The sequence below is a fragment of the Bos grunniens genome, chromosome X (assembly GCF_055505025.1).
Source record: "Bos grunniens cultivar Pamir isolate PY7600 chromosome X, Bosgru_T2T1.0, whole genome shotgun sequence".
Classification (NCBI taxonomy): domain Eukaryota; kingdom Metazoa; phylum Chordata; class Mammalia; order Artiodactyla; family Bovidae; genus Bos; species Bos grunniens.
The window spans coordinates 126,445,163-126,455,164 of NC_141194.1; the positions used below are offsets into that span (position 1 = coordinate 126,445,163).

Genomic DNA, 10,002 nt, shown 5'->3' on the forward strand with positions numbered 1-10,002 from the left:
ATCCTTATCAAAAACCAGGGTTTCTTTCCTGCAAATTTATCGTATACAAATGGTTTAGGTGATTTACATCATCTTCTGGCCAGAAGGCCTATTAACATTTTATGACTCTTGACAAGGACTTATCAACAAAGACTTATTTTCTCTAAGAGTAATTATTTTAAGGTTTGGCACCATCTTCCGAAGATAAAATTGCATTCCTATAGGGCGAATGTGTAATCGGTTTACAACAAAGGAAAGAATTTATTACTTTAAGGGTCTAAAGTTACTAACACCAAGGCCACTACTTATTTTTTCTACATACCAACTATTAATTAATACATATCCAAGGATACAATTCAGGGGATGTGAAAACTTGGCAGCAGGCATTGACTCATCAATGAAATCTTTTACTAGTTTTATTCTGACAGTTTCTAACTCTCTGAGAGGCTCTAAGCTATTTGAATATCTTAAGCTTCCCGTGCCTCTCGAGGCTGGGAGACTGTAAACAATCCTTTGCATAGCTGTAGGAGTCCGGGTAAACTTGTCAGGCGAGTTAGAGAGCCATCTGAGGGGTTTGGATTTAAACACTCCTAATTGCCCAGGAATTTTATTAATTGGAGCTGTAAGTTAACTCTTTGACAGAGAGAGCGAGATGGTGGTGGGGGACAGCTCCCCAGTAAAGTCAGAGATGAGAGCACAAAGCAATAAAGTAGGCAGACTCTGGTTTTTTGGGGGTAGATGCTCAAGAATATCCGGGGGGACTCCTGAGGCTCGATCCCGCCTTTGCGTATACCGAGCCTCCTTCCTCATGACCTTTGTCACGAGTGGAATGCCTCACTGGCTCCCGGGAACCTATGGCTCTGCTGGTCCGGGTGACCGGGCTGCTCTGAGTTAACCTTGGACCTGGAGCTGGCCATAGCAATGACACCCCAGATTACTTCCTGGGTACACGAGGGGTCGCATTCCTCCTGACTGAACCCTCCCATGAGCCCTGCACCTATTATGCTCTCACATGGTCTGTGTGGGCTCCTCTGTCTGGTCCATGGGTTCAGTGCTCAGGGCCTACTTTGGGGTCGGGCATGGAGAGGAGCCCAGGAAATATGTCTTGCCAAATGAGCGGCTCAGGGTCTCTGAAGAATCACCTTCCCTGAGGCCCTCTGGGTGCCACTGTGACCCCATTATCAGGGTGAATGTTAATGAGCCACAGGGGATGTGTGGCATAAATTGGGGTGTGGGAGGCAGGGGAAGGAGGGATTCCTGAGAAGACCTTGGATTTCTGGGTAAGGGATGTTGTGGGTGGATGAGCATGGCGGTTGCTGCAGATGGACCCTGTGGTGGCCACAGAGAGGGAGGGCTGTCATGGCAGCCACTGAGGGAAGCCTCGAGAAAGGCTTGGTGACCAGGCAAGGGAGAAGCTGGCCTGAAGTAGCCTTGGGGACTGCTCTGCAGAAGAGGCAGAGGCTCCCAGGTTCAGTCTGGTTCCCAGTGCTGAGGTGGAACACAGCCTCAAGATAATCAGGGGCTTCTGCCACTGTCAGCGGGGCAGTGGGGAGTGAGATTGTCTCTGAGTGCGCAGGGTTGGGGGGGATACCCAGTGCCTTGGTGGGGAGCTGTGGCCCATGGAGGCCTACTGTTTGTGGAGGTTGGGAAAGTCGGTCATAGGCCCCAGGAGGCGCTCTGGCCAGAAGGGAAGCCCCACCATGCTGGCTTTCATGGGTAGGCACTGTCTGGGCATCTTCCTCCTGCCTGATTGGGTGTGGGGGGCAGCAGAAGGGCTGGAATGGGCCTCCCTGGAGGGGCTGGGCAAGTGGGTGCAGGGAGCTGAGAGCTGGACGGGGTGCAGGGTGCAGGCTCAGAAGCAGCCTCAGGCCCAGGAAAATCATGGGTGCCAAGAAGGAGACCCAGAGGCAGCGAGAACACTGGACCAGAAGCCACAGGCTGTGCCTGGGCCCAGATGCTGAGTCAGCCCTTAGCTCAGGGTGGTGGAAGTGAAAGAGCAGAGCAGGAGGTGACAGGAAAGACACAGCAGGAGAGGTCTGGCTGAGACCAGAGGCTGACGCTAAGGAGGGAGAGCAGACAATCATCTCTTGGGGGGGCCGAGGGTGCCCAGATAAGGGCTGGGGAGGCTGTGTGCTCTTCCTCCCTGCCTGGGTAGGTGAATGCAGGTGTGGAGGTGGGGTCTGAGCTGGATCCTGGTCTAAGGGTGGGCAGAGTCAGGAGGCAGACAGGGAGGATGGGGAGCAGAGAATGAGTCCCTCCAGTGGGGTGACAGGACCCTCAGGGAATGTCAGGGCCAGGCCTTAAGATCTGCCAGTAGCTCAGAGCCTTGGTCCTGTCGTGGGACTCTGCTTAAGCACAGGTCTCAGCCACCCCACGACCTGACGTTTCTGTTTCTGTGCGCAGAAGAGGGCCCTACCTTCCTTCCTCTGAGGTGGGTGCTGTGCTTCTCTGCAGGCCTCCCTCCCACAGCCTCTGACCACCACCCCCGCTCCCTCTGCAGCAGTCTCGGAGTCCCCACCCCGGGCCCTGTGATGGGACAGCTTGAGTCTAAGGTGGAGGGAAGGGAAGCTGGTCTCTGGTCCCCAACGTTGATCTTCTTCCAACCTGGGCACCAACCTGGCTGCCAGGGAAGCGATGGGTCCCTGCCACCTGCTGCTGCAGAGGGGCCTCTGGGTGACACAAAATGATCTGCAGACGGCCCATTTCACCTCACCTACCCCAGCCCATCCTTGGGGTTCAACTGAATTAAGTGCTTTCTAACACCAGGCTTTAAAATAAAGAAAACACTTAGCTGTCTGGTTATTCAAATAGTTTGTGAATGGGACAAACTGGGACACTCGCTACATCTTAGGCCAGGCCTGTGCTGCTGACTTCTCATCATGGGAGCAGCGCTCCAAGTCAAGTCCTGTCTCAGAGCATCTTCTGAACAGGCCACCATCCCTGCCATGACCCTACCCACTTATAGCCCTCAGGATGCTCCCCTACCCCAGCTTCTGGCCACCAGAGTAGGGTGAGCTCACCCCTAGCCCCTCTCCTCCAAGGGGGCACCACACCAGAAACAAGAGGCCTCCAGTTTTCATTTTATTCAATTCAAAGAATATTTTTTATTAACTTAGACAGACACAAGATGTGACAACACTGGAAACAAGAACATTTCTCTGACCAGACTGCGCTGACTGGTGCAGAGTTCATCACACACAGAAAAGGAGCAGTGGTCTTATTCAAGTCAGTGATTGTGTGTAAGCTCCACTGCCTGAAAACCAGACTGCAAATAAAGTGCAAAGAGAGCAGCAGGGGCCCAGTTGGGAGATGAGGAAGAGACGGGAGAGCAGAAGCAGCCAACGACTCAAGATCAAAACGGTAAGAAGAGCAGTGGCAGGAACACGTGCTGAGGACGTATCCCCGCCCCTCCCACGGCCAACATCTTTGGGGGCGGACAGCCTCAGCCAGAGCCCCACAAGGAGTGGGGATTCTCTGAAGGTGACGAGGGGTCTCTGAGCCCGGGGCCCCTGAATCTCCAACATACTTTCTCCACTTTGGGAAGCAGCCTCCCAGGGCCCAGGCAGCTCCAACAGAGCCACGAGCCCGGGAAGGACAGGGAGCCCGTCCTGCACTGCACACCAGCTAAACAGCTCTGCACCCTCTGCAGGGCATAGTCACTCGTGTGTACACAAGCAATCACACACTTGTGCACAGACACACACCCATTCACAAATGCACACTGACACGTGTATTCACACACACACACTCACATCCGCACATTCACACACAAACATCTGTGCATTCATGCATCTGTACTCATACCCACACACTCATCCACACACCCCCTCACACACTCACACACTCAAGCCCTCATGCATGTGCATACATACTCGCACATACATGCCCACACACACCCCACACTCACACATGCACTCAACATGTGCGCTCACACACCCATTCACACACAGGCACACACATATTAAGTAAAGACACTCCCTAGTGCCCTCCCCAGGTCCTCTCAGGCTGGCCCAGGAAGAGGCTGCAGCTGGGGATCCAGTCACCCAGAGGGTGAGATCCAAACTTGAAAAGGGCACATTTACGCATCAGCCCCAAGGAGGCCCCTGGTCCTCCGCTCCTCTCCTCCCCTGCAGCCCAAGTCACAGTCTCTCAGAACTCCAGGGATGCAGTCCAAAGGCTGGCAGTCTCCCGGAAGTGGTCCTGGAGGGACACAGTTGGGGTGGAGGAGGGGCCACCAGGACCAGGGGTTTCCAGGCAACTTGGCACAAGGGAGGAAGCCATCAGCGCCCTTCCATCTGTGGGAATCTGCGGGGGGCATGTGGTAGCCTGGGTGCAGCCTCAGGCCTCGGGGTGAGGCAGGCAGAGCTCTTCAGCCGGGCCCTGGGCGGCTGAGAAGGGTACATGGTGTGAGGCTCAGCCCCTCTGTCCCAGGGGCAACCAGGCTGCTGTGGTTCTTAGTCCCAGCAACTGAGGACCAGGACCGCAAGCAATCAGTGAGGGGGCAGATGTGGATGTGGGATGGGGGTGAGGGCCAGGGCCTCTCCCAGCTCCCCTCAGTGCCACTCCTGGTGCACCAGTCAGCAGCACAGCCAGGACCGCTGCAGGCCCATCCAGAGCAGATGCTCCTGTGTGATCCTAGCAGGAGGGGCAGCCTGGAGACAGAGACATGGGGTCATGCGTGGGTCTCAGCTCCACCCCACCCACTTGTATCCCTTCCCTCCTATTACACTCGGCCCCAGGAGCCAGCCGACACCCCCACCCATACTGAGAGACCTGTGCCACTCAACACCAAGGAACCTCTGGTTAAGCCTTGCATGGGGCTTGGGTTGGGGTGGGGAGGCCTGACTGTGTGTGAATACCTTGCTCCCCAGGGGTTCTGGGACTCATCGCTCCTGTGACCATCTCAGCTTAGACTGTCCCCTGGTTCTTCCCTGTGACTTGCCATACACCCCACCTTCCCTGCCACGGGCCTTTCTCTCTAGGTCCCTTGGGAGCCTGTGCTCCCTTCCCCCATCCCACTGTGCCAGGTCTCCCAGAGACTGGGGGGCAGGTGGGGAATTCAGGCCCAGAAGCAGGTTCAGCTCCCCCACTTCTGATCTATGTGACAAGGGCAAATGTCTCCCTTCCCAGAGCCCAGCAGGTGGGGAGAACAGAGCTCCACCAGAGTGTCTCTAGCTCCATCCTTCCTCCCTCATGCCAGTACTGGATCACCAGGCCACCCCTCCCCGTGGGCTCTCCACCTGGAAGGCCCTGCCTCTCCTCGAGGGGTCAGGCCCTTCTCTCGTGCGCTCCCCAGGCAACTCTAGGGGCAGGGGTGCCCCAGGCAGGGATTTGATTCTCTTGACCACAGAGGGGGCAGTTCACCTTCTATAACACCAGTTCTTGCAAGAAAAACATGGGGACTTGAGAGTTTCCTCCTCACCCAAAGACGTCCCTGTCTCCCCAACTGTCGCCTACCCTACAAGCCTCTTCTCCATCTGCTCTCCCATCCCAGCCTGACAGCTGCCCTCCACTCAAGGAGACCCCCACTTTCCCAAACCCTTTGGGACACAGGGGCTGCTTGAGGCTGTCCAGGACTGGAGCAGCGCATTCTGTGGCACCAGGAGGGCACTGATAGGAGGTGGAGGGAGCGTGGCTGAGATGGGGCAGGGCTGGGAGGAACACGTCTTTCCCTCTTCCCTGTCCCCTGATGCAAAGCTTTGGAGGGTGGAGAGGAGCAAGAGAGACAGCAGGAGCAGGCAGAGAGCAGTCCCAGAGACCTGCCAGGAGGAAGTCTTGTGAAGGGCTGAGAAAGAGACAGACCTGGGCTTGGGCCAAGAACACAACCATCCGTCCAGGCTGCCTCTCGAGGGGTGGAGGACAAGGGGGCCAGCATCCGCTCTCTTCCAGGGCTTTCTGGGCCTCTCCTGGGCCATTTCCCTCTATTCCCCTGTGTTCAGGTGACACTACTGGGGCCGTGGGCCAAGGTGATGGGCTGACCCTCGGAGATGCCCAGGCAGCTGCCCCTCATCCCCATCTTGGATATATGACAAGGGAGTCCAGAGGGCCTGCATGCACCCTGCCTTGCCTGCTCTCGGCCAGGCAGCTTTCCAGGCTGGTTTCCTCAGGTCCCTTCCTCGTCTCCCCAAGCCACCCGGCAGCCTGGACATCTAGATGTCATGGCCACCACCTCTCTCCAGCCCGCAAGTCCAACCTCTGGCCTCCTACCTTTTCGGTCAGAGTCAGTCATTCATGTTCCTACTGAAGAATTTCTTCCTTCTGCTCCCCGCTTCGGCCAAAGTGAGGCAACAGGTCGGCTGCACTCAGATAATTTTCTCGAGTTCGATGCAAAGGGCCCGTTTTGAGAGTTTCAGTGCAGTTCGTCACCGGCCGCGAAGTGGCTGGCCAGAGCCGGGGCTCGGTGGTTGCGTCCTCCGCGGAGGTCTAGGGCCCGGAGGCCTGATCCGCTCCTTCCTCGTCCCCCGGAGCGTCCCGGCGGCCCCCGGCCCAGTGATCCTTCATGCTGATGCCCCTGCCGTCGCGGCCGGGCGGAGGTGGTAGCGGGCGTTCATTCGATCCTCACCTGCAGGCGCACGTTGAGTATCACCGAGGCCAAGATGTAGAAATAGGGGAAGTTCCTGCGCAGACGCCAGGCCAGGTCGAAGAAGGCGATCAACGTGCGCGTGAGCCCCTTTCAGAAGGCACCGTACGAGCCGCGGATCGCGCCTGAGCGCGCCAGCCGCACTGCCACGCCCGACAGGGCCGCTGCTGCCACCGCCGCAGACAGAGCCCCCGACGCCGCCATGGGCCCGGGCCGGCCCGGTCCCGCGGACCGACCGCAGCACGAGCTGGCGGACAGGTGGACGCGAGGCCTGGAGCCGCTGGCCAACAGCAGTCGCGTCCCACTCCGCCCTGTTCCGCCGCGCCCCGCCTTCAGTCTCCCCTCAGGGGCTGGGCTCCCGATGACTCCTCCGTCACAGCCAAGGCCCCACCTGAGCTGCCTAGGGACAGCTCCGCCCCCTCGCCTGCACGCACATTGGCGACCGCCTGCGCAGCTCCACCCCTAGCATGGCCCTGCCCCTTGTCGGGTACCACAGAGCTGCTGCCAACGACTCAGCCCAAACCCCGGTACCTGCCCCTCCGAGAAGCCCCGCCTCCTCCCAGACTCCTAAGAGAGCCGGAGGGCCTGAAAGCTTTTTTTGTCAAGTGCTGCCCTCCTGGGATCCTTTTGCAGAATGCGCTATTCTGCAAGGAAGGCCCACCCGGAGCTCTTTATCCGTTTACACCATCCCCTTTCCCTCACTGTCTCCGCAGAAAATCTGGCCAGCTAGCCACTGCACTTTTAATTCATGTTTTTTTCTGGTAACTCTGCACTGTGGAATTTCACCAAACCTACATGCTCATTTCCCCCCCGTTCATGTGTATTTCGTGAATGCTCCTTTACCCCCATTGTCCTTACCTTTCATCCCATGGTGATTTCTATGCACTCCTCTTAGTCTGTCTTTGCCCTGGATGCTGCGCAAGGTCTTCTCAGCTGTACATTTGCCCTCATTCATTGCTGTTTATCTGCTCTTGGGTTTTAAAGCCCTTTCGTGGTTTCACCTAATGTTTATCTAAACCAAATCCAATTCAAAGTCCATGACATTTTCAGAATTATTGAAATGTGCTTGCTTCATTGTAGTCAGGACTTTTAAAAAGCCGTCTGCAAAAGTTGATTCATGAAGATTTCATCCCAGTTTTCACAAGGAGGGCTGGCCTAAGTTAATACCTTACTAATTCCTCTCAGAATGCCTGTTCAGTCATACTGAATATCTCTGTGACATCTGTATAAATGTTTAAGAAACCCAGCAGATTCATATACACTGATTGAGCAGTTGTCCTGGAGAAGAGAGAGTTTGAGAGGCACTAGGTTATTGGATCACAACAATATAACCATGCATGAATACGAATGCATAAAAAAAATCAGGGTAGATAAATGTCACATTATTGAACATCATTTACTCTGGTTAAGGAAGTAGGAAGAAAGACATACCTTTTGTTTTTCGTGTATATGTATGTATATCCATTTGTGTATCTGTAACTATTACTTGTATAATACAACAAAAATATTTGAAACAGAAGGGGCCACATGAATATAGACTTAAGCTACATGGAAACCTTTTTTTTGTTTGTTTTTTCCTAGACTGGATCCTGCCTCATTCATGTGCAGAGCCTGTTCCCTCCAATCATTTCTGAAACCTCTTCTTGTCCACATCTCATTTATCTTTAGCATTTTATTTTGAAATAATTATAGACTCAGGGAAGTTGCACAAATAGCACAAAAAAGACCTTGTGCCTTTTACCCACGTACCCCAATGGTGACATTTTCTGTAGATGCAGTATAATATTAAAACTAGGAAACTGACACTGGTATATTACTCTTGACAAACTACAGGCCCAATTCGGTTTCTCCATTTTTCTAACCTGCATTAATTTGTGTGTATGTGTGCCTGTATCGCTCTAGCAATTTTATCCCATGTCAGGATTCATGCAACCACCACTATGATCAAGATACAAAAATATTCCAACACCACAAAAGAACTGATTTGGGCCACCTCTTTGTACTTACTCAGCAACCCTATACATATTTTGTTAGAGTTTCATCTATTTCATTTCCTTTAGAATGGCTGTAAATGGTACTGTGTGCTTAATTTTGGTTTCCACATGTTCACTTTCCATATACAGAATGCAATTATTTTTAAAATTTATTTATTTGGCTGCACCAAGGTCTTAGTTGTGGCACACAGGATCTTCCGTCTTCGTTGTGGCATGTGGGATCTAATTCCCTACCCAGGGATAGAACCTGAGTCCCCCTGCGCTGGGAGATCAGGGTCTTAGCTACTGAACCACCAGGGAAGTCCCTGCAATTGAATTTTTAATGAAACTTTTTATTTAGAGGTAACTGTAGATTTACATACAGTTGCAAGAAAAAAATAGATCCCGCGTACATTTTACCCAATTTTCCACAGTTTTCCACATCTTTCAAAACTGCAGTATGGTGCAATATCAAAATCAGGACATTGACACAATCTACCGATCTTGTTCAGATTTCCCCAATTTACTTTTTCGTTTGTGTGTGTGTGTTTGTGAATTGTTCTATGCAGTTTTATCACATATGTGCGTTCGTGCATCCACCATCACAGTCAAGATACAGAACAGTTTCATAACTATAAGGATCCCTCATGTTGCCCTTTTTTTTGACCACACCCACTTCTCTCCTGTTCACCTTCCTTAATGCTTCACAACCACTAATCTGCTGTCTATTTCTATAATTTAGTCTTTTTGAGAATGTTGTAAAAATGGAATCTTATAGGATGTAACTTTTGGGGATTGGGTTTTTTTTTTTTTTTTCTTTTACTTTGGAGATTGGCTTTTTCACTCAGTCTGGGATTTTTTTTTCTCATTCTTCTTTGGAGAGTCATCCAAGTTGCTGGAAATGTCAAGTGTCAATAGTTCACTGCTTTTATTGCTAAGTTAGTATTCCTTCGCATGGTTGCACCAGAATTTGTATAACTCCTACCCAAGAAGGACACCCGGGCTTCCAGTTTGGAACTATTAGGGATAAAGCTGCTGTGAATATTTGTTCACTGATTATTGTGTGAACAAAATTTTCTCTTTATCTGGGATAAATGCCCAAGAGTACAATTTCTAAGCTGTATGGTAAGTGCCTGTTTAGTTTCATAAGACTCAGTTAAAATTTCCAATGTGGCTGTAACATTTTACACTCTGGGTCAGCAATTTCTGAATATATTGTTTCTCTACATCCTTGTCAGCCTTTGATGTTATCACTATTTTTAAAAATTTTAGCCATTATGATAGGTGTATTGTGATATCTTATTGTGGTTTTAATTTATATTGGGGTTAGCCTAAAAGTTAATTGAAACTTTTTGGCTAACCCAATATTTCCCTTATGGCTAATAATGGCGAAAATCTTTTTATGTGCTTATTTTCTATCTGTATATTGTCTGTGCATGCATGCTAAGTTGCTTCAGTTGTGTCTGACTC

General features: G+C 52.1%; 1 pseudogene; it reads right to left on the reverse strand.

Moving 5' to 3' along the window:
- Positions 1–5,843: 5,843 nt before the first annotated feature.
- Positions 5,844–7,065, reverse strand: LOC147341333 (small integral membrane protein 10-like protein 2A; annotated as a pseudogene).
- Between the last annotated feature and the right edge of the window lie 2,937 nt (positions 7,066–10,002).